We start from the raw sequence: 25,597 nt of genomic DNA, 5'->3' as shown, positions 1-25,597 counted from the left end.
TGCAAAACAACATTACTTGGCTCAGCTCTGTTCAGCAGTGGGGCCCTTATCAAACATGGAGCAGCTTCTAGATCCTTCTCACAGAAGCCACCCTTATAGACCCCTGCTTCCAAAACCTTGCCACATAAACCTACTACAAGTTCCTACATAGCAATCATGGTATTTAAAAAGAAGATAAACTCCAATAGCCTACCTTGCAGGCATCTGTGCATTCAGTCCTCAAAATATTGTACTGCCAGCTGTGAATATCTTTATTGCCTATGGCATTGAATAGTATTGTATACTTGTGACTACTGAACAGAAAGAATGGAAAAGATGGACTTGTTACACTTGTGTCTCATTCTTTCACACAACACCTGCAATATCACCTGATTAGTGATAAATTGGATGGAGTCTACTCCTGGCAAGTTTTCAGATGTCATCAAATTGAGGAGAGCTGCCAATATGTATAGTGAGAATGGCTGGAGAGCAAGAGACACCAGGTATTAACTGAAACAACAAATGAATGAACAGATATGAGTAGAAATGTTTTCATGATGAGAACATTCCCAAGGAGACTGGCTCCATTCTCTGATTTTCAATACTTGATTGACTAAAGTCCTGAGTAATCCAGCTGTCCTTGCAGTTTATCCTGCTCTGAGGAATAAGTCGAGCTAGAGGCCTCGGGAGGTCTCTTCCAACCTGTACTGTGCTATGAACGACTTGAAACAACTGAACTTATATGTTCTATTCAATGAATGATTGCATATGCATTGGGAGACAAATAGAGTTTATCATTTTTTCTTGGTTTGTTGAACTCACACACATCAGTTTTATTCCTATTGACAACAGAAGTTTGGCAAGATAAAAGGAAATGCTGTATCCCAGAATTTTGGACCCAGAAGGGAGATAAGAGTCATCCATAGCAAGACTCAGGAGTCAGAAAATACTCCCAAATCCAGAAGTTTCCACATTGATGTAGGAAGTAGAATGGTATGATAAAAAAGTATGTAACTGTGGCTGAAAACCTCAGTGCTGTGCAGCACAGTATCTGCAACTAAAAGAGAATTTTAATGATGAGTAGAGAGAAAACATATACAGGATTTAGGGAGACAAGTCTTGTTACCTTTGTAAATTGCTCACCCTCCCACTGCATAAACACATTTTTGAATTTTGAGTCATATCTGAATTGTCAGATTTTCAGTATTCAGTGAACCTATCCTTGGATAGGTTCAAATCCTTGGTCCTTAGGAATGCAATCACTGAATTTTGAGTGATTCCTCTTCAGAATGATTTTGGCTTTGATGAAGGAATTTTATTCCCCTTCCCTCCTCCTTTTTTTTTTTCCTCATTGTGAGGCCAGAAAGTGGTAAGTAGTGCAAATTAGGCAAGAGATTACTTTGTTAACAGTATTAGTTATATTGTAAACATTGGTTTATATATATAAAACATTCAGTTTATTTGTTTTTCAAAGGTAAAGCTAAATCCAGTAAACTTTGTTATTCTATTTGTGTGCAATGTAGGCCTAAAAGCTTAAAGCAAGAACATTTATTATGTAAACTTGATTGCATTAAAAATTTTGAATCTACCAATTTTTGCATGGTGAACTGACTGGTTTAAAAAACAGGTAGAATAGATTTACAAGAAAGGAAGATATTAAGTTGCTATTTAATGATGACTGTGTATCCACCTGAAACATGTAAAGCAAATCTCTGGAAAGCTGAAAGGTAGGAATATTGTTTTTTGTAAATGCATCCTCACTGAATTACAAAGAGAAACTTGAATATGTAGACAATATATAACTGGCTAGTGTATCTTAGAATGCCATTAGCACTGGGATCATCATGATTATTCCATGTATGATGCTAATCAAATGATGTCTGTAAGTAAATGAAGCAATATGTAATAGGTTAGCAGAGAGAATGTAATGACTGGTCCATTGGTCCAACAATATTGGTGTGGACATGAAGGCAAGTCAGAATGCGTTTAGAAGTGTCATGATGTTACAATTAGCAGTCATTTACATCAGTTTTATTAGACATCCTCCCAGAAGCTGCTCTTGGACTCAAACAAGAAATTTTAGTCTGATGCAGAATATTCTGGGTAAACATATTGTCTGTATTACACAAGTTGTCAGATTATTAAATTAATATGGTCCCTTCTGGCCAGTAAATCTACAACCTTATAATTGCATTGTAATTAACATAATGACTTGTTTGGTGTGTATATTGTAGTACAAAGCCAGGCTACGTGTGAGGGTGCAGATAGTTATGACCATAATGATGTGGTACTTTCACAAATTGCTGGGTCTGGAGATCAATATATTTTAGCATAATGCCATATGACAATTTTTGAACTGTGACATGGATGTTTCTAATCTACTCAGGTTCTTATAATTTAATCCTGCAGATGTGGTGGGCACCCACAATTTCTGATGAAGTCAGTAGGAGGTACAGATATGAAAATCATACTCATGAAAGTTGGTAGATATCTATTTCCAGATATAAAGTTGAATGGCAATCCCATAATTAAATTAACATTCCTATACAGAGTAAATCTATTTTATGGTACATATAAAATTTAATGGAACATTAAGCAATAAACCTATTTTATTTAGTGATGCTGAATATCTTATTTGAAGAATCTGTGATTTTGAAGACATGTTTAGCTAAGCAAATTACTAACACAGTGTCATCAGCAAACAAACTTTGACCATTAGTTTATTCTAATTTATTCTTGTAATGGGCTCATGCAGTAGGTTGAAAAGTTAAAGCTGTACTTAATTTCAGGTTTTCCACAAGTAAGGTGTTCAGATATATTTTTTCTTATGCTCAAATATAAATGCTCTGTTTGTTAGATCTTAATAACTGAAATAAACTGTACTCACAGCTAATTGTATGAGAGTAGTATAGGTAAATCTAGTGTTCCTTACTTAGGCCATGTCTTAGAAAACATTTGATACATCATGAAACAGTTAAGCACATGAGTGAAATTAAACACATTTAACTTTGTATAAATTGGAGCATCTTTTGTTTAAGGTGTTGTTTTCAGTGGATATGTTAAAGATATCACTATTATTTTATTTTAATAGTTTAGATGGTTGAACTTTTGATACGTGATTTCTCATTTTTACAGTTTTTACCAGAGTGTCAAAAACTGATGGTTACCTCAGAACTTAAAGATGGCTCGACAAGCAACGAACTCATTTAATTTATGGCATCTTGCAGTGTTTTCTTTGCATTGAAACTTAAATAATCCCTAATGAGTTTTGCTCCCTGACTGTAATTTCTAGTATTTATAGCAGTTAGCAATTAGATTTTCTTCTTCATATCACAATTTTCCTCAAATCGACCTGTGAACTGAAGTTTTCCTAGTTTTGGCACAAAGGAATACTTGCCAGAAGTTTTCCAGGCAGTTTATTTGGTCATAGTGTGTTTGTGTGAGGAAGACTCAAAGAAGAAAAAGGGCCTGACTGAACAAAACAAATGTGCAGTTTTTTAAAGTTAATTCCTACTCTAAGTGTCTTATCCAGAAGGTATCAGTTTATGCATATGATTCAAGATGAGCTTTCTCATGAGTGCTGAGCTTTGAAGACTTAGAATTGTTACCATATATTTGTAGTTTAACGAATGCTTGCAATATATACTTATTCAGTAAATGGGATGGCTGAAATATAAGTAAATGATATTCTGTATATGAAATGATAGAACTATAATCCCATATTTCATTCCATATATGAAATGATAGAACTATAAATAAGTCACAGGACAATATTCCTAAAAGGGATTTGAATTTTATAATGTTCTTCTTTATCTGTCCATTTTGGAAAGCAACTCAGTTTCCCAAAACAAAGTAGTTAGTTCTATGGGTAAACTGAAGACATATAAGTGAATTGTTAAGGACAAAATTGTAATCTGATATGCAACTGTGAAGTCCCTAGGGCATTAACATTTTGGGAGCTGAAAAGCAGTTCTGAAGAGCCACAATTCAGTAACAGTGATTAAAATCATATTATTATTTTGTTTTAATTAATAACAAGAATGCAAAACAAGAGCTAGTCTACCCTTTATACTTGACTCATTCTGTAACAGATTCATGTTGTTTTGTTCTGACAAAGTCAGGGGAGTTATTCATTTACACGACAGCAGGAGAGAAGGATTAAATCCTGCAGTGTAACAAATACATCCGGAACTTTAAATTTTAATATTTTAAACTTTAAATTTAATATTTTCTTTTTAATTCTGAATTCTTAAGTGCATCACCACTTCATTCCCTTTCCTCTTCAACATATAGTCCAAGTTAGCATGACAACAACATTCTTCTTCCCAGATTCCATCACAGATACATTCACAGCAGGAGATCAAAGTGTTGTGTAAGCACAGAGAATATTATTGAGTTGATAAATATTATATACTTCTAAGTAAGACTAAATGAGTACCCCATTGTTTCACAGGTTGCTAATATCATGCTACAGTCTTGATCAGAAAGGCAGGAGAAACAATTATTGATTTTTCCTGCAGGATTGTAATTACTATTAGTCTTTTTTGTTTGTTTGTTTGTTTGTTTGTTTGTTTGTTTTTGTATCCTGCAGGATGGTAATGGATTTGCTTCAAAAAAAACCACATTCATTTCTAATGATTTCTTCATTTGAGATTTGAACACTTTCAACTTCATGTTGTCTTTTTTACGTGATCTTAAGATAATACACAACATAAAGCAAACAAACTAAACATATATTTTAAAACTCATATGGAATTTGTAAAAACAAAACAAAACAAAACAAAACAAAAAAAGAGGTGTGTGCCAGATTAACCCAATATTCCCCTACCTTGCTAATTATAAGCAATGAAGTAATATTTTCTCATTGAAGAAACAAGTCTGCACTCATCTCCACAGCCTTGTATTTATTTTAACCTGAATGGCTGGTAGTGATTTTATATGGAGTGTTAATCTCCTGCTACACAATAGTATGTGTGCAGCTAGCTGTAAACTTGTGTCTCCCTTAACACGTAACTCAGTGAATTCTGTCGCATTTGGTGTTTTAAGGATGTATTATCAGCTTCACGCAGGGAACGTAATATTCTGTTTTGTGAGCTGTCCCCTCCATATCTGTAGAACTGTTATTGAACAAGGTATTACTTAATTAAAGCAGCAGAATCTGAGTATATTAGAGAGAACCCTTTATGTCAGATGATCCTCATTTACCTTACTACTATGAATTTTAAAAGGAACTTAAATGTTTTTCTTTGTTTTGGTTTTGGTTTTGTTTTGGGGTATTAGTGCTTCTGGGTTCCAAACCAAATAGTAAGTGGTAACATAGCAATTATAAAATGTTTATTGAGAAAAGCTTTCACTACAGCTGGCCAAATCACTGTGCAGGGCCCCTGTGAACACAGCTATAATACACACTGTTACTTTTCCATAACTAAAGTAATCTTTCACACCATAGACAATACAATGAGCAGATTTATCGCAGCTTGGCTACTTGGTTAAAGACTGGAGTTAGGATGATAAAAAGAGTAACGTTCACCTTGACTAGCAATATCAAACTAAAACTACCGTTTGTCCTTCCTATGCAAAGAATGGACTTTGCACTCCTCTTTTCACTCCTATCCCAACAGATGTACACAAAGCAAAGGGGGTGAAGTCATAGGAAGAATCCTCAAGTCCTTAATTTCAGTTATGAGTAAACAGGTCATAGTTTTTCACAGAATCTGTGTAAAGTCAATAGCTGCTCCAGATATTACTTCAGAGCATTCTGGTCAGCTTTCTGTTCTATTTTGTCCTTGGTGGACACTTCACCCCCTTACATGTCCCACAAATTCTAGCCTGAACTGAAAGAAACAGAACAAAAATCTGATGTAATAGGTATCATTAAGTGTTAGGTACGATATAATGTTAAGTGCCATAAAATAGGCACCATTATATTCATCATAATTCTGTTCTGTTCTAGTTTTGTCTCATCCATTCCACTAATTCCTCTAATTATATTTATTATATACAATATGCATGTAATGTATAAATAATGCATATTATATATGTACATATAATATGTATATGTACATATGTACATATACATATTATATGTACATATATATGTATATGTACATATATAATGAAATATTCTGCACACACACAGTCTAATACAAAGTTTAGACATCAGTCCCCTAATTCACCCCTTCTTCTATGGAGTAGAGATGTTATAGCAGAATGTCTAGGTAGAAAAACCCTGGGACTTCAAAATGAAAAGCCTCTTATTCTGATCACCTGTTACAGTACAGATAACTATAACTACAGGAAATGTTTACACAAATTCCCTTGAAGGAGGTTACCTGTTGGGAGGCTAAGGGTGAGAAGCAGAAACTGGAGAAAATGAATATTATCATATGTATGTAATGCACAACTCTTTTTAAACTGTGTGCATTTGGACTAGACGAGAAAGCAGAAGAAAACATCCAGTTGAGAAATTAAGGTAGGGACTGACAAAGTGAAATGAATATTTAGCAACAAACGAAGAACTGAAGGAGGAAATGAATGAAGCATCAATGAAAATAATGGTAAGTCAAATAGATGCCCTATTAGTGACGACTCTTACAGATGTAATCTCTCAAGATGACATTCTTCAGAGAGTCTCACATACTGAAGAGACTTGTTGAACTCAGATATTTTTTGGAAAAAGATGAACTATTCCTCCAGTAATAACAACCAGGCAGGTGATAGTTATCTATAACTACCTATAACTAGTTATTTACTAGTTATCAGCAGGTGATAACTAGTAAATTCACTCCTGACATCTTTTGGCCGTAGGAATGAAGACGGTGAGAAAATGGATCTTGATTTTTCCTAGCCATAGGCTGCCAAGAGGTCTCCCAATCAAAAAGTCCTACAAACATGCTCAGAAACAACAAAAATAAACCAGCAAACATAAAAATCAAAACTCGTCATTATAAATATAGATATGTTGTACTAAAATAACTTTTGAGGCACTTCTGTTCTATTTCTTGCATTTGACACAGACTGGAAAGGATGTCCTGGATATTCAATTACACTAATATTTTTAAATAATTGGGTTAAATAGAAGGAAATAAGTGATTTTGGAAGTTAGGAAGGCTCAAGAGCTATGAACTCCATAGAGCAGATACTATCTCCAACCCAAAATTCATTTCTACAGTTCCTGTTCCAGTTCCTCTAAGAAAGAGACTTTCTTAATTAATTAAGAAAAGTTATGATCAAATGAATGACACAGTATGGTTTATTCATTTATAAATAGTTTTAAAATATTTATATTTTTAAGTTCTACAATGTAAGAAGAGAAAAATCAGCACGGTTGGATTTTTTTTATTTTTATTTTTTGTAAATGACATTCAGTGTATATGTACTCTCATTTATATTTTATAGGTTGTCTAAGCTATACTAACCACATTTTACTTCAAGAAATTGAAGATTTTATGCAAATGATATGGCTTTTTTCAGCTCAATAAAGTTCTCCAGAAAGTTGTTGATACTGGCTTCTTGAATATTTCATTTGCCCTTAGGATTTGCCTTGAGGTAAGCCCTCTGGATGAGTTACAATCAGCACCAATCACTTCCTTCTCTGTCTACCTACTTCGTCAAAGCCATGCTTCTTCAGTAGTCTTATCAGTTTGTACATCTGATTGACAGGTCACAGATCAATATTTGCAATGAGATTCAGAATTTATTCTGCTTTCAGAGGTGAACTTTGAACGCTTGTTATGAACTTCAATAAAGTCTTCAGGCACAAGTTCCATGGTACTGGAAAGGGACTACTCAGATAAAAGTTAAACACATGCATAAGAATTTGTAGAACTGAGCTAATGTAAGGTGCTCCTTGTAAGAGTAAGGATCCCTTGTACAAAAATAAAGATTCTAACATTTCCTTACACTGTAAATATATTAAGAAGGTAACTCAGAAAGATGTTCCAACGACATGCCATGTTGAACACAAATTTGCATTGCAGTGTTTATTGCTCCTGTGACTACTTGGAAAATATTTACCTGGCTTATTAGAAGTACATTGAGGCATACCCACCATGTTCTAAGCAGATATGAGCTGACATCTTGTGAGCTTCATGCAAACTAAAGTCTAGGTAGTTGCTGACAGCATAGAGATACTTTTGCCAATGAACCTTTCCTAGAGACAAAGCTCAGGACTGGTGCTGTATGCATGGCTCTGGATCAGGGCTAACCTGAGTTTAGCTGCCTTGTAGACCAATAAAAAACACTTACTATAGACCTAAAAGTTTCCTGGGGCATCTTTAGGCATTTTGCCAGTGCTCTACACTATCAGTAATCCCTTTCCTTTCTGACCTAATGTGCTTCCTCCCTACCCAGTCCTAGTTTACTGATACTCTAGATAGGAACATAAAGGCAAAGATTCAAGTGATATATCTATGAAGGGAATTCCCCTTAACCAGGAAACTTTCACTCAATATCACTTTGTAAAGGGTTGCCTACAAGGCAACACTGTGACATTTAAACTGAAGTTTGGCACATACTGAAGAGACTTGTTGAACTCAGATATTTTTTGGAAAAAGATGAACTAAACATTTCACATAGTCTTTTTTTCCTTGTTAATTAAATGAGAAATGCTTGCTGATGTGTCAACACATTGATATAATAAGAATATTCCATACTGACCCTGCTCTCACTCAACCAAAACATGCTAAACTCAATTAATATTATACACTTAAATTCTAAAAATCTGAGCTACTAACAGTCTGAGCTATTCAGAGAAGTTTCTTTCCAATCACAGGATACAAAACAGCACCTTCAGAATGCAAATAATTTCATCTTAAAATATGCATCTGTGATATATGTGATTCTTTATTGACTCTAGTCTGTCAGCACCATTACACTGGTTAATACTGCATTGTCTACGTAACTTTTAAAAATCTGAATTATGGCAGATGGCCTGGTGTTAGTTTAACAGCATGTTAGAATGACCTGGTATGATCACCAAGTCTTACTTCTTCCACAGCACAGGACAAATCCAGTGAGGAATGCCACATTAAATCCCAAAAGATTGTAAATAGAAAACAGTCATAACAAACTCCTATATATCTGGAAGCTTCCTTATTGTTGTATCTATAGAAAGATTTTGTATTTTTGTTTGTTTTTTTTGCAAGCTAACACCAACAAACTCAAAGAACCTGACTGGTACTAATCCCAAATAGAAGAATAAAGACACAGGAGGATTTTAACAAAAAATTATGGTTTTGAATATGAGCCAGCAGTGTCTGAATATGAGCCAGCAGCGAGCCCTGGCAGCCAGGAGGGCCAGCCATATCCTTGGACTGCATCAAGCATGACATTGCTAGTCAGTCAAGGGAAGTGATTGTCCCACTCTGCACTGGTGCGGTCTCACCTCAAGTACTGTGTGAAGTTCTGTGCACCACAGTACAAAAAGAACGTGAAACTACTGGAGAGTGTCCAGAGAAGGACTACTAAGATGGTGAAGGGCCTACAGGGGAAAACGTATGAGGAGCGGCTGAGGTCACTAGGCCTGTTCAGCCTGGAAAAGAGGAGGCTGAGGGGAGACCTCATCATGATCTACAGCTTCCTTATGAGGGAGGGTAGAGGAGCAGGCATCGATCTACTCTCTTTAGTGACCAGTGATAGGACTCATGTGAATGGTGTCAAGCTGCGACTGGGGAGGTTCAAGCTGAGTATCAGGAAGAGGTTCTTCACTGAGAGGGTTGTCACACACTGGAACAGGCTCCCCAGGGATGTAGTCATGGCATCAAGCCTGTCAGAGTTTAAGAAGCATTTGGACTGTGCTCTTAGTCATATGGTCTGAATTTTTGGGTAGACCTGTGTGGTGCCAGGAGTTGGACTTGATGATCCGTATGGATCCCTTCCAACTCAGGATATTCTATGATTCATTGATTTTCATTGGTTGTCCACCTCACTTCTTTAATTTCACACAAACAAGGTCCAAGAGAGGTCAGCACTGAATGGCTGATGCATCTTCCACATGTATCTTCTGTACTGGTCAGTGGAGATGAGTAAGAACAGAGCAGTTCTGTAACAGGGTACACATACCCTTCCCTTAAAAAAGAACACTGAAACACAGACAAATCCCTAATTAGCTTTATGAATTCACATATCAGGATACAGACTGTTATTCACTTAGCACCAAAGTAACCACAGTTTGAAAAGAAAGTGCAGGCTTCCAGCCATGAGCCATCTGGACAAAACTTCTCAGCTGAGATGTCTGCCTTGTGTCAGCCCCATGAAAGCATGGCAGAAATCAATAAGAGTTCATGATAAAGGGGTGAAGTCTGACTCTGGTACACTGCAGGCTGGTATATGCTTTAGTTTGTGCAAGGGTATGGACTAAGGGTATAATCTTTTACTACTTTGCTATCAAGTCAGGGAAGAGTCACATCCAAGTAATGAGGATATGAAGAAATTTTGGGGCTGAATTTGTGATTCAGCCTTCTCAGTATAGATTTATCTGGAGTGGTTAAACATGTATTTCTATAAATAATTTCAGATGTTCTTTTTTCCTTAACACTTAGCAGCCACTGTCACTGTTGATGTCCTCTTCAAAATAATGTTAAACAAAAGTATTAGCATAGCATTTAAAGTATTGTTTGTTTGTTTGTTAATTATTTTTTTTTCATTGTTCCACCTTCTATCCACTTCCAGATGGATAAATCTTAAAAGGTAATATTGATCTGTTGGCAGAGGTGCGTACAGGGGCAATACAAGATTATCCACAAGGATTTTGAAATTCATCACTGACAAAAATGATAGTGTTTGTGTTTGTTCAATTACAAAAATATATTGCCAAAATGTGTGCCAATCTGCACAACTCTTTCTTTTAGCTGTGTGGTCACATTAATATGTTACTTCATGTTACTTCTTTTCTTTTTTTTTTTTTTTTTCCTTTGGTATAAGGCAATGTGAGAATATAATTTCAGAGTAAACTTTCACTGTTTTCTATTAAACATGCTTTTTTTTTTTTTTTTTTTTTGGGGGGGGGGGTGTCTTTCTTTGTAAATATAGCTTTTGGCTTCCCAGCTACAAGTTTATCAATCTCTGAATATTTTATTTATTTTTTTTTTATTAATTTCATGGCCATTTTCATGTAAGAAGTATTTATTTTCTTTTAACCACATCGGGCTGAGTCCTTGACAAGATGAGGCATTTCAGCAATCTTGACCCCCTTGTGAAACGTTTCTCTCAGTGTGATGCAAATCTTAGCCTTTTCATCAGCACTTATGAAACAGTTGACTCATACACCTGACTCTTCCCATACTTGTTCTTCATAAGATCACAAGTTCCTTTCTCTTAAATAAAGGCCAAGGTAAAATAAAATAAACAGAAAGAACCCTAATGCTCCAGTAAGTGGACAGGCAGCAAAGAGCAGTGCACCACTCGAAACTTCTCTGGTTTCTCTGAACTGCTGATGTGCTCCATTTTCACTTGGTTTACTTTAAGTGTTTTGCCAGACTGTTGTTTTGTGGAAATATTGCTAGCACTTAATCTAATTGCAACAATTCTGCCCTGAGAATGTATTTTTTAACTCAAAAAATTCTGCCATCGATGCTTGGACCTATATATTCTAGAGAATATATAATATGTTCTAGAAAATTAGAAAATAAGTAACTGAAAATGAAAATTTTGCATGCAGGTTGCTCACATGGTTTAGAAACTGGGATCTAACTGCCACTCTCGCAAAGATAATGTCAACATTTTTAATCTCTTTCAAAGGGGATCTGATGGAATTCATCTAAATGCAAGGTAATTCCTTCTGTCCTTCCCATTCTTTTTCACTGTTCAGGCTAGCTAGCAGAATTTCCTCATATAACCTCAGCTTGATTTCAGTATTTTTTTTCAGGGTGGAGCACTACCATGATTATTTTCTGTAAACTGCTTTAGAGTGGTATTGTGAAATAGAGGGTGAGAGAGCTCAGCTGTGTAATTTTGGCACAATGAGCAGTTTCAAGGGATCAGAATCTTTGTTATGATTTAGGGTGAGTCACGCTGGAAACTGTCCCAATTTACTTTTTTTTTTTTTTTTCTTCTCCACTTTTCATTTCACTGAATACAGCTGCTGAAGTTCAGGGTCTTATCCATAAGTGACATGAAAGACAGCTCAGGAAACAGGGTCCTGCATATAGCAACTTTACTTTGAGAAAATAAAATATTAATTCATCCTTATTTCCAAGATATTTGAAATGGTATAGACTAATGAACTGCTTTCCTAATCCTGATCTCAGTTTGAAGCCTGAATTAGTCCAATATAACCACAAAGTACTGCTGTCACATGCAGTGAGTACTGTGCAGGGATGTATGTCTTAATGGATGTTTACAAATACCAGTTTTGGGCAACTACATCATACCACCCCAAAAAATCACTATGGATTTTGAGATACTGTCATGACAAACAAAAATCTGTTGTGTGAACTGATTGCCTGCAACAGAAAGCAGGCAGAAAAAATAAAATAATATATATATATATATATATATATATATATATATATATATATATATATAATAAAACCCAAGGAGAAATATATAACTCTGGGAAAAAAAATAATAATAAATCACAGGAAGAATTTTATAGAACAATCATTTAAAAGTTCAAACTGTTAATGAAATCAAATTATTGTACTACAAATAAAACTTCAGTACACACATGTTATGGAGAATAATAGAAACATTTAAGTGACCATTTGATGTAGTAGCTCCTTAAGGGGAAAAAAAAAAAAAAAAGAAAATTACAATGGGACAGAGTGTGCTGTCCCAATACACACCTGTGAGTACCTACCTGATCATTAGTTACACCAACTTCAATGCTATTATTTATGGCACCAGACAGGCACTTAAACTGCTCTGTAACTTTAATACTAGGAGACATGAGTGTAAAAGTCCTGAGCATTATGAATTACACAACCCTAATTTCAAGTATATTAGTAAATATTATTTCATATTCTTAATATTCAATTGCCAGTTATAATCAGTTTCTATCTTGACTCTTTCTGCAAACAAAATAACATTTCGTTTTATAGAAAATCTTGTCAAAGGTGTTCTTACCCAAAAGCCACCTGCAATTAAGATAAACACACCAGTTTTCCCTATCAGAGAAGAAGTTCCACTTTAGGCAGCCCCTTTTTATTTTCACTTAGAATTACATTCTAATCAAGAGGGCCTACAGTTCAACATTTCAACTGATTGCATACTCAATATTTAAAACCCGATCTTCCACCTGTCATCATGTTTAGCTGAATGATTTGTTCATATTATTGCACTGCTTGTACTTACTGTTTTGTGGGGAGTTTGCTCTTGATCAACACAAACTCCATATTATCATATATCACTGTCACCTTCAGAAGCAATTTAAATAAATGTCTCTAGCCATGGAGAGGTTTGCATTGTGCACCTGGACTGGTTATTGAACAACTAAAGTCACTCTGGAAGAAAGCCAATAGTTATTTGATTAACTTACAGTAACAGATGTCCTCTGATATTTCAGCTTGAAAGAGAGGAATGTTTAAAAGACAATAGATGGATTCCATTTAAAAGACCAAAACAACACCAGTCTCCTCCCCTTTGCAGTCCGCAGTTAGAGTTATATCTGTAAACAAGAGTTTTCTAGTTACAGATGTGAGAATACCTCAGAATAGTTAAAATAACCTTTTTTTTTTTTTCTGTACTATTTTATTGTAAATATTGTATTTAGAACTTTTCAAAAGCATTTCCATTCTTTCAAGCTACAGTTATTTTGCAAGAGTGCATTTATGTTGGTGGTGGTGCATTTTCTTTACTTTTGAGAATCAAAATTGTGTTGCAAAAATAGTAAAGTTCCACTTTATGTTGAAGTAAATTTTCTCCATTAAAAAGTATGAAAAACTGCTTTCTCTCACAGAAAGTTCTGAAGATTTTCCTGAGCTGCATGCCTTGGTCCTGTGGATTGCAGTAGTTTCTAACAGTAGTGACTTCAATCTCTCAGGATCCCTACGAAGATCTTTATCCTTACAGAGATTTGAAACTTGGATCTGTCTTACACAAAGTAATCTTGATTACTTTCCACATGATCTTCACTCTTAGATGTATTGCTACAAAGAGGAACTATGAACTTTATTCAGGTAATCAGACACAGGAGTAGCTATGATGAAAAGATCATGAAAAAAAAAAAAAAAAAAAAAAGAACAATGAACAATTCAGACTGCTTACTTCCCAAGGCTGCCAGTCTTTGGCATCTTAAACCATTGCTGGAGAGAAGATGCCGTGATGTCTATAAGACCTGCCTGCAGTAGACAGTCTATTTAATTAGCCATTGCAGTGTTTGTATACCTCCTGCTTCTATTCTATTCTATGTTCCAGATTTCTTAGAGAGATATTCCCTATTATTTTGCACAGTGAGGGGTACCTATCATGCTTTGCAGAAATTCAATAAGAGGTTATCATGGAAGGCCAGGCCATATAGGCAATTGAGCAGAAAAGGGTCATTAAGCCTGTAACTGCAACTTGCACAGCTCTCTATGGAAAACTAAATCCTACATTCCCAGTAGCAGGATTTGGGGTTTGGCATTTTTTCATATGGTTTCAAATTCTTATAGGAAAAAGTCTCAATTTATAGTGTCTTACTGAGATTTGGAAAGAGGGAGAAAGGAAAAAAAGCTGGGGGGCTAGGGGGTGGGGAGAAAGGGAGGGAAAAGGTGCTTCTAGGGTTTTTGCCATCTTCCTTCCCTGTCTCGCATACACACACATGCATACACACACACATACACACAAATCTGTAGTGTAATGTAATGAGACAAACTTATTCCAACAACAACCACAACAAAAACTTAAAAAGGGAGATAATACAAAGAAGGTAGCTGCTGAGGTAGACTTTACCTGTAGTCATTAATAAGGCACTTAAAAAATAAATATGTGCTGAATATTTCTGTAATAACTTCAATCTGCAACTATTCAGAAAAAGAACAAAATCTATGACCAAGACTTTATGCAAGTATTGCAGTGCTTTACTGCAATAGTCATGTGTGGCTTTCATTATTTTCACAGATCTGTATAGGAAAGCCTAATGTCACACTTCATAATCCAGGTTGAGTGGTTGCAGTTCTTTATGGCCTGTTATATTGATGACCAAAATCATACATGTTTGCATGTCTGAAAGCCCTTGACAAGCAAATTATTTCACAGGTCAGTTATTTCATGTTGTCAGTGTAATCAGTGATGCATAATAAAACATAGTATAAATGTTAGACAAAAGGTTGCCCAAATATACAGAGCTCTAATCCACTAAAATGCTAATCTAAGCATTAAGAGAAGGTGTCCATTATGGAGAAGGATGAGTGATACTTATTGAAGTGATGGATAGAAGAACCTTAAGTGTACAAATGCAAGAAATCCAAATAACTAAATGACTAAGGAATTCACAGAAGTTGCCAGAAGTCATTTTTCAGGGCCGCACTGTGAGACTAAACCCAAAATCTCCATAGTCCAAGCAATGATAGAGCTCTGCCTTCACATGGGTGTTGAAGTTCCTTCTCCATAACAGTTTAAAGATGCAGAAAGAGAAAAGAGGAGAAAGTGTCTCTAGCCATCAAATAAGTAATGTCATGTTATGACTATGAAACAGAGGTCTGAAATCTGGCACCACAGCCAACAATTTCAAGTTTTGTTGATTATAATTTTAAGACCTTGGAGGCTTACTGCTAGTTTTAAAAAGAGAATCTGAAATCCACTAGGTAAAAAACCTGTCAGTCATCACACAGACTAAACACTAAATACTCTGAACACTCAGATCTTTCATTTGGTATTATTATTTTCAACAACGAGGATAATGTATTAAACAAGGCTTGATATTGAGATCTGGAAAATGCTAGGAAACTTTGCTGCTGCTGCTGCCTAAGATAGCGGCCAGTGCATGGGGCACTTCCAGGGTCTGGGAGTGCTGGGAGTGGGACCTTGGTAGCAAGCGTTGTTGTCACCTTAGCATTTTCACTCAGCAACATTAGTGCATATAACTCCCCAGGGATCTTTTCTAGTTCTTTGTCCTGGTTCCATCTCTTTCTATTCTCTCCCCTCTTTCCTGTGGAAAGAAAGATCATCATTCCTTTCTGTGGGATGAAAAAATCAGTCCTGCCAGTATTTCTGTGAAGCCCAGAGGCAACTCTACCTTTAAATCTTCCATAATATGAGATGACAAATTAAATCATACGCTGTGTCTGTGCTGTCCATACTAAAGGTCCCATGAATTTTCAGGTGAATTATGATATTTACATCTTCCTGTTAAGGGTTTTCACATTCTGTACTCAGTTTTATTTATTCTGACCTGGGAAATTCTGTGAACTGAGAGGAAGAGAACAATTAAATCATTAAGTGCCAAAGCACTGAATTGATATTACTTAAACCTGTTCCAGAGGTCAGGTCTACCAGAGTGCCCTGGCAGCAATAGAAACTAACAACATACTGGGCTGTATCTATAAGAAAATAGCCAATAAATGAAGGAAAGTAATTATTCCACTTTACTTGGCTCTTGTTAGACCACATCTGGATTCCTGCATCCAGTTTTAGACCCCTGGGACAACAAGGGTGCAGATAATCTGGAACAAGTTCAGGGTAGGGTCACCAAGATGTCTGAGAGCTGGACTTGGCCTTTGAGGGGAGGCTCAGGGAGATGGGTTTGTCCAGCCTAGGGCAGAGACAGGACTGAGCAACAGCTCTTAGTGCGTACAGGGAGCCACTGATGAAACACAGACCCTGCACAGTGGGACATGGATGAGACACAATGGGCACAAAACAAATCGAGAGCCCTTCCACCTTGCACTGTGAGGATAGGCAAGCATTGAAATAGGTTGTGCAGAGACATCTTCTCCATCTTCAGTGGTTTTCAACAGGTAAAATCCTGAGCAGCTTTCATTACGGACCCTGTCTGGACAGAGAGCCCTCTAAGCTCCCCTCCAACGTGAATCACTGTCATTTGACAGTCTAGTTCAGACAGAAAATACAATAGGTTATGTAAGAATGAAAATAAATACAACATATATATATGTTATATATGAGATAGATGGACAGAAACCACCAGATTCAAAACATATTATTAGTATGTATTATTGCTTTTATAGTCCTTTGTTTATCATTAATTTTATTCATTCTGAATGAATACCACAAGCCAGAAGCAAATGCTTCAATGATATTATTAAGGATTAAAAGTTTGGTTATTGTCCTCTTCAAGAGAGAGGTTTGGTGGTGGTTTCTTTGTTTGGTGGTGGTTTCTTTGTTTGGGGGGTCTGGGGGTGGAGTTTTTTCTAGTAGGAGCTTAACATTATTCAGAAATATTAATTTGCCAGGATAACTTGGATTTAAAACTGTTCAGAAAATCCAGTGTAGTGAGCTCCCTTGGTTTTGTTCTAAACGGATTAATGAGTATAGGATTTAAAGCAGCAAATTCTCTCTTTTTTTTTTTTTTTTTTATAACCTTTCAAGCAAAATCTTTGGTGATTTGATACACTCCAAGTTTTAAATTAATTTCTAATATTACATTCTCTGTCCTCCTTCTGTATGACATCAAAATGAAAATTTTGTATAATTTGTTGTTCCTTGGCATATTTATCACCAGTTCTTTCCCTCCTGGTTTAATTATGCTGTGCTAGTTCATGGGACTTAAGTGGTCTCTGTTTATAGACCATCAGTTTGAACACTACGTCCTTTTCTTGATCCATTAAAAAAAAAAAAAAAAAGTTCTTTAAAAAAAATAATGTTGCAGAGATAATAGTCAGTGACTATGTATATGATGGTTAGGATTATTTAGGGGTTACAGTGACATGACTTCTTCCTCTTCAAGTGACCATGTTGAACCTAGATTCACTCAGTAATGACAGAAAAGTCTTTCTCAGGTGAAGAGTTGAGGGGTGTTGTATTAACTGATGCTAAGACTTGCTACCTGATAGGATTTTAAAGTGATAGTTTGACGAAGCACCTTTTCTGGAACAGGTGTTAAAATTCATCAGTTTAACATATAGATGGAATACATGCAAACACAAGGTAAACATAACATGCTTGTACTGCACTTTCAGAACATGTTATTTCACATCTGTGTGTTGCTTTTTTGATCCTAGTGAGATGAAGACATAATGGTTATTTGGTACCAAATACAAAATACATTTTAATTCCAGTCCAGATTCTATGGCCAGATCATGAAACAGCTAACATAGTACTAATTGGCAAGCAGGTATAGGCACACCTCAAAACAAAGATATGAAAAGTATTGCTATTTCAGATGTAATGGCAAAGTGAGATGAAAATAGAATTGAAGACATATGGCATAAAAAGCTGCATGGGATACCAATTTCAGTATATAACTATGAATGTCCACAGTATGCTTTCATAACATGCTAAAATTCTGCACTTTCAGTCTGTTTAGAAACCTTTGGGAAGGCACAGTCAGACTTTGGCTTGAATGTAATAGACATACCCTTTTTCAGTTTCAGTAAGGAAACAGATTACTGAGTTTGCATAGTGGAAACTGTTCTCACCTGCTGAGACAGGTGAGAGGAACACTGGCAAACAGAACTGGAGGAGGGAAGTGCTTGCACAATACTAAAAGCAGAAGAGGTAGGAACATCACAGGACTTTTCTGGCTTTACATTTTCAAAGTAATATAAGTATACAGTAGGCGGTATATGCTACACCTAAGTTATGACTAGACTGTCCTAACTGATAAACCAGCAATTTTTGTGAACACTGAATTCAAAGAAAAGGTCTAGAAGAAAGGTCATTTCTTTGTTAGGCTTTTTTTTTTTTTTTTTTTTTTTTTTTTGCTTGCATGTAATGAAATAACAGAAGTAACAAAGTGTTTAATTATGAAGGAAAACACACCCATGTATCATTTTAAAGAGAGCAAAGAATAGCTTGGGATGTAATTGAGGAAGAAAGACTTCCTCATGCTTTTTCATGTCAAGGGTGCTCAGAGTGTGCACTTGCAACAGCTACTTTTGCTACTTCTTTGATTTGAGACCTATGCAGAAGAAAGAGAGAATTTGAACAGCTGACAAGTTTTGTTATTGTTTTGGTGTTGTTGTTGTTGTTTGTTGTTGTTGCTGTTTTTTTCTTATTCCTTGCAGTGACTTTTCTTGCCAGGTGAGCTCTTTTGTCAGACTCTCTCAGCTCCATTTAGCAGGCTTCTACTTGTTCCAGAATTTGAGAGACACACCCAGCGTATCATCAGGGTTCCCATCATTGGTCACGTTGACACTGGCTTCCTCCCAAACTAAATGTGAGTATGTTTTGTCTTCTGTTTCTTTTTATTGAAAGAAAGGAAGAAAGGAAGAAAGGAAGAAAGGAAGAAAGGAAGAAAGGAAGAAAGGAAGAAAGGAAGAAAGGAAGAAAGGAAGAAAGGAAGAAAGGAAGAAAGGAAGAAAGGAAGAAAGGAAGAAAGAAAGAAAGAAAGAAAGAAAGAAAGAAAGAAAGAAAGAAAGAAAGAAAGAAAGAAAGAAAGAAAGAAAGAAAGAAAGAAAGAAAGAAAAAAGAAAGAGAAAAAAAAAGAAAAAATAAAAAAAAAGAAAAAAAGAAAGGTTTCTGTAAAACAGATAAAACAGATTAGTTAGTAGGGTAGAAAAAGACAAAGAAAAAAAAAGTTTAAAAAATTATGCAACATGTATTATCCCCATCATAAGTATTCAAAGCTCCCAAAGGAATGAAAATCTAAAAGAAGCAAGTAGGAGACTTATCAGAAATAATACATTGTGCTTTTTTAGGGTAACAGTTTAAACCAAATAAAGACATGTAGTTCAGTTCACTGATACTGATTAAACATATTGAGGTTACTCAGCAACGTCTTCTTATTGGCCTCAATTCAGCAAAGCACTATACATGACTAATTAGGAATACATGCATGGAAACAGGATTTAAGTTTCAGAACAACCATATGGGCGCTTACAGAATCTTACTAAATAAGGGTTTCAAGCAGACATTAGTTAGGAACTTTATTGGTGTAGGGTTTTACACCCAGTTTTCTGGAGATGTCATCCGATCAATCTCATGATGTGTGTGGTTTTGTTTTTGTTTTTGTTTTTTGTTTTATTGTGTTTTTGTATTCCATATGGCAAAGACTTCATTTCCCCCTATATGGGGTAGAATTTGAGTGGAGAAGCCAGTCAAAATGTATTTGGATCAATTCTATGCTTGCATTTGACACATATAGAAATAGACTATTTCTTTATACAAATCACTTATGTCTCGTAGAGTCTGCAATCCCAGCAAAATAAAGTGTTGTGAATGCCTATACTTTTATGAGTGCCTTGGTACCAGATTTGAGGGCTAGAAATGGGTAAAAACAGTGCTGGACAGCAATAAACTTCTGAGAGAAAAAAAAAATATTCCTCATTAAAGTGGCATCATATAGTTATTTATTGTTTCTAAATGATTTCCATATTAAATTTACAAACATAGAGATGGTTTTCCTAACTGCCAAGTCTGCAAACACAATGTGGGAAAGACAAGCAAGAGTTATATAACTAATTAAAAACAAATTAATTTAATCAAAACCATTAGGCACTCTTTACCCATACAGTTGCATTATCTTATCAGTTTTACCTTTATCCTCTCACCCCTGCTGTATTGGTTACACCAGCCTCTTATTCCTTGTCTGAAAATAAACAGTTCTTCTGGGAAAGGAAATGTGTCTTTTCATTTGTCTACATAGCACCTGTCTTGGTCTAGATTGGACACAATTGTAATGCAAATAAGAACATTAGTGGAAAAAGAAAAATATAAACAAAGTACATAGGTACTTTGCTATTTCTGTACATTATTCAAGGCAACTAATTTGAATCTTTTCAGTTCACTCATTCAGTAGACAAATACTTCCCTAGTACTTGTGGTTGGTTGTAGTTTCAGTGCATAAAATGCAGCTTTTAAGATGACATAAGTTGATGACTCGAACAGGTGAGTAAAGAAATTTTATTCAGCCAAGTAATCAGCTTCTGAAATTGGACACCTTCGAAACTGGGTGAGGTTTTTTAAGGAGCATTGGGAAACTTCATATTGCTTCAGAACTTTGAAGATTAGTTTTATTGCAATGAAAGCCAGAGGGTTTACAAGTGAACATTAAAAACAGACAAGGTTTAATATAAAGAATAAATCTTGCAGACGCTGTACATAATTTCTACTTTGGGATTATTATTTAATGACATGATGGAATAAAAGACTTTGCTTTTATTTGTATGATATTCTCGCTTAGAACGGATGCTTAAGGCAAAATGCTGGCTTGCAAGGCAAAGTGTGCCAAGTAGGGAAAAGAACACAGGCAGCTTCTTCCTTTTCCTCATACACCTGTACAGGTCTAGGGCAGGATGGCGCCACACATACTGTGTGAGTTCAGGACTGGAGGGAAGGGGTGGCCCACAGTGCATATGTGAAATTAAAGACATGGTTTACTGCACTGGTTTGCAGAAAAACCTCCCCCCACACACCCCAAATGCCTGTGGGAATCTGCCTAAGGTTGTGTCTACACCACACAATGGAGTACCATTGTGGAAACCTCAAGCTGAGAGACATCGACTAAATGCACACTGGGCCATGCCAAGTTTTGTGAGCCTGGAGACACTGCAGGTACAATATGCTCTATCTAGACCATTAAGTATTGCCAAAAGACCTCCAAAACAAATGATTAACACCTCACTTCTGCCAGGACAAAGAAATACCTGTGCTAAATCTAGAACTGGAAGTAGGGGGCTGTGGAACATTGAGCAAAGATGATTCATTTTGTTGCATGCCAGCTTGCAAGCTCAAAAGAGAAGAGTCAATAGCTAACAGCTGAGCAACTCAGGTTCAGCATCATCTTTTTGCTCCTCCTGCACTAGTTCCATACGTAATCTTGCCTTTGTGCTGCCAGCTCAGGAGTCTTTCTATGATATTCCTCCAAACTTCAGGAAAATTTCAAAAGGATGGAGATGTGTTTTTGTCTGTGCTGCCAACAGTGCTCCTGCATATAAACTCTCTGAAACCTAAGGCAACTCCAAAGCAGCTTTCTGTTGCCATTTTAGACACTTCAGAGTTTCTCATCATGGAACTGCTTAGTCACTGTAGCATATCTGTGTGAGGCTGGCTAATATGACATTAAATATTTGGGAGATCTGAGAGAGCATAATTTTAGGGCTTAGATTGGTCACCTGCATTAAAACAACTACATGCCTACATTAAAATGACTGAATCCTTTGATTGATCCTTTGTCTAAAAGTTGTGTATACAGTGAAAGGAGAGAGACAAGGATGTCTAGAAAATGGTTCCCAACAATGAAAAGTCATTTTCTAAGACAGATAAGAAACTTTTTGAGGTACCTCTTTCCTCCTAAATAAAAAGGGGTCCCATGTAATTCCATCTCCAAAAAAAAAAAAAATTAGATAACTGGAATGAGTAGAAATAAATCTTACCACACTAATTTCTAAATCCTTGCTTTTCTTGATAAATCTGGATAGAAACCCCAGCATTTCACCTTATTTCACTGTTGTTTTCTTCTCAATTCTCTCTCTTGAATGGAAGGATGTTATTTAGGTTTTTAAAATAATTTTTAGAGGTAATTCTTCTTATTATTATTATGGTGTCAGTAATAGTAACATATCATTAGTTTCATTTCAACATTAATCACTGCGTGAGAATTTTTTATCAGAAGAAAAAGGTTAGAGAAAAATAAAGCAAAATTATATATTTTGTAAAGAATTCCTTGACCATTATGATTTACCTTACTGAACATGAAACTTAAAGTCTGGCTTCATTAAGAACAAAAAAATAAGCCTGTCGGTGAAGAACAAACACAATAATTTGACAGAAAGAGCAGTCTGAACTTCTGTTTTATTTACTTTTTTTTTTTTTTTTTTTCCTACAGCACTTTCCTGTGCCATTTCATAGACAAAAACATTAACCCTAATGTGATCACAGTTACTCAGGAGAGTGTTTGAGTTATAACACAGTTCCTGCCTAACCACATTAGAAGAGCTTGAGTTCAGAAAACTCAAGATATCAAAAGATGTAAAAGAAGTTATCAAGTGAGAGCCGACACTCACCTGTACAATAAAGTGTACAAAGCCATCTGAAATATTCTGATACAGTAACAGAAATGTGAATAGCAAGACATCCTTACTCACCTCAACACCTGTAGGGAAGGAGGAAAGATAAGATTTCCACTTTCCAAACAGCTTTTGTAACTGAAAAATCAATGAAAATCGTCACCGGTTAGTGAGAGTAAAACTGCTATAAGCAGAGCTATATATTACTATATTCCTTTTGGAAGGAATCAAGATCATCAAGTCCAACCATCAACCTGACTTACAGAGTTCTGTTACTATACCGTTTCCCTGAATCTGGAAAGAAGAAATGCTTCCCAAGCATCTGATCTACATTCATTTCAATTTTCAATTTTCATATTTGTGGAAAGTACAAGGAAGAAACAGGAAGGTGCATGAAGTCTTCAAGATGTTATGAATCAAGCTGCTAATATGAAATGAAATGTAAAATGAAATATGAGCCAAACTGCCTTATTCAGCAGAAACAGACTGAAAATCATTATATTCCCACCTACAAAGTGTGGATATTTGCATGTTTCATTTGAAATAAATACCCCTTTTCTAAATTTTGTTGCATTGTATTATTTACCACTATCAGTAAAATTCATAGAATCACCAGGCATCATGAATGAGGAACTGCCTCCCTTATCTGTCTTAATTTGTTTATCACAGGGTCATGGGCCTGTTCTTGTAATCAAATTAGAAAAAGAGAGAGAGAGAGAGAAAGATAGAGAAAGAGGGAGAGAAGGGAAAGAGCAGAAGAGAGATTTCTTCCTCCTACTTTTCTTTCATTTTATTTGAAGGAGATGAAATCATTCATTTCACAGTAAAAAACAAAATAAAACAAAACAAACAAACAAACAAACAAAAAAACCTTTATGTTAATGTACCTATACAAGCGTAAAACTAGTGTGAGCAAAGAGACAATCAGACCCTGTAAATTAAGCTAAGTAGATTATTTATTAACCCTGTTTGGTTAGAACATTTCTTTCAGAGTTCAAAGCTTCTTTAGCACTCAAAGCACTCAAGAAAAATGGGCCTGTCAGTGAGAAGTAAACAGAAAGTTACTCTAAAAGTGTTGTTTGAGCAACAGCAAAATGTCTAAATGGGAAGTTTGAACTTATGGTGTGTTTATCCAGATTTTATTTGACAATTTCTGTGCTAGTGAGTAGCAGCAAAATAGCAAAGACAGCAAACTATTGTGGCAATATTCCATGGGTGACTCAGAGGGGAGGCAAGCACTAATCACAAGTCACTGACACTAATGATGGATCCTTAGCTAATGTAAAGCTACTTCACTAAACTAAATCGTAGCTGGAAATTTGTCCATACTACCTTTTGTCCAAAACCAAAACCAAACATACAAACACAATTGTATTTTATGAAATATAATAGTTTATTAATTCTTCTTCTACCTCTCACACTTTATTTACTCTCTCTTTTGTTGTCCTACACATGTACAGTATACAGTAGAAAGAAAAAAAAGAAAAAGAAACAGGAACTAAGATTGTGTATGCATATGCTAGGTCGTCTGATATTATGAAGCATTCTCCAGCATAACTGAAATGGTGTAATATTATTAACTCGTTTGGCTTCCAGAAGTTTGACAATTATGTCTGTAAGAGCTCCATAATCATTTTAATGCATGTAAATTATAGCTGTTCTTAAGACATCTTTGCCTGTATCAAATATCACAAATATTCAAAGCCAAATTGCTGGTCTCTCCCTAAGTATTTCAGGAAGTGCTTTTAGAACTATAAATAGACTTTTACAACTTTCATTTGTTGGTACAAAAATTAAACATGGTAAAGAAATTTGCAAGCTTTTGCTTTGCAAATTCATGTCAATTCTACACATATGTATATTTTTTACTATCTGATGGAGCTGTTTGTTTCATCCAAAGTCCCTTGGAGGCTCCAAGCCAGAGTTAAAATATCAGTAATAACATATTACCTGACAATGGATAAGAATTTAGTTCTCCATACTACTTTTGTTACTATTTCAGAAAGCTGTCAGTGGTTATTCTCCTTTTAACCTTTTAACATGACTCTATTTTTTAAATATCATAGAAATATTAGAAAACCCCCAAATAAATAAAGCTGCAGCCAATGAAGACATGGAAAGGAACTTTCATTAATTTTAAGGTGTAGCAGTAGTTTTCCTCAATACTTTAAAAACAGCACTTGACTAAACACCAATATATGTACCACATAACTTATAAAATTTCTCATTTTTCATTTTATTAAAAGCTATTCCAGAGATTCTCTGTCCTCAGAATGTAATTGCCTAACACGTGTTTTTGACAGATCATGTCTTATATATGAATATTTTTTTCTAATATAACAGAAGAAAACTTGGAGATAAGCTTAATATTCTACAAACTATGATGTATATTATATAATTATTTTCCGGTGGAATATTATAACACATAGACAGATCTTTGTCCATATATCTTTATGTGTATACATAGGTGCATCTATTAGCCTGAGTCTTTGAAGCCAAAACTGAGCTGGATGTGGGTTGACACCTCCTGCCAGGACAATTACCACAGCGAAGCAAGTGTTCTAGGACAGGAA

The 25,597-nt window shown here is 35.5% G+C and overlaps 1 long non-coding RNA gene across 1 annotated transcript; it reads right to left on the bottom strand.

Moving 5' to 3' along the window:
- Nucleotides 1-19,232: 19,232 nt before the first annotated feature.
- LOC140001418 (uncharacterized) lies at nucleotides 19,233-23,423 on the bottom strand. Its single transcript, XR_011806637.1, has 4 exons — nucleotides 23,288-23,423; nucleotides 23,103-23,162; nucleotides 22,392-22,488; nucleotides 19,233-20,675 (listed from the first exon to the last, which is right to left on the bottom strand). It is a non-coding gene; the product is annotated as an uncharacterized lncRNA (long non-coding RNA).
- Nucleotides 23,424-25,597: the final 2,174 nt, after the last annotated feature.

The sequence above is a fragment of the Anas platyrhynchos genome, chromosome 1 (assembly GCF_047663525.1).
Source record: "Anas platyrhynchos isolate ZD024472 breed Pekin duck chromosome 1, IASCAAS_PekinDuck_T2T, whole genome shotgun sequence".
Taxonomy (NCBI): domain Eukaryota; kingdom Metazoa; phylum Chordata; class Aves; order Anseriformes; family Anatidae; genus Anas; species Anas platyrhynchos.
This window is presented reverse-complemented; position numbering and strand designations above follow the sequence as displayed.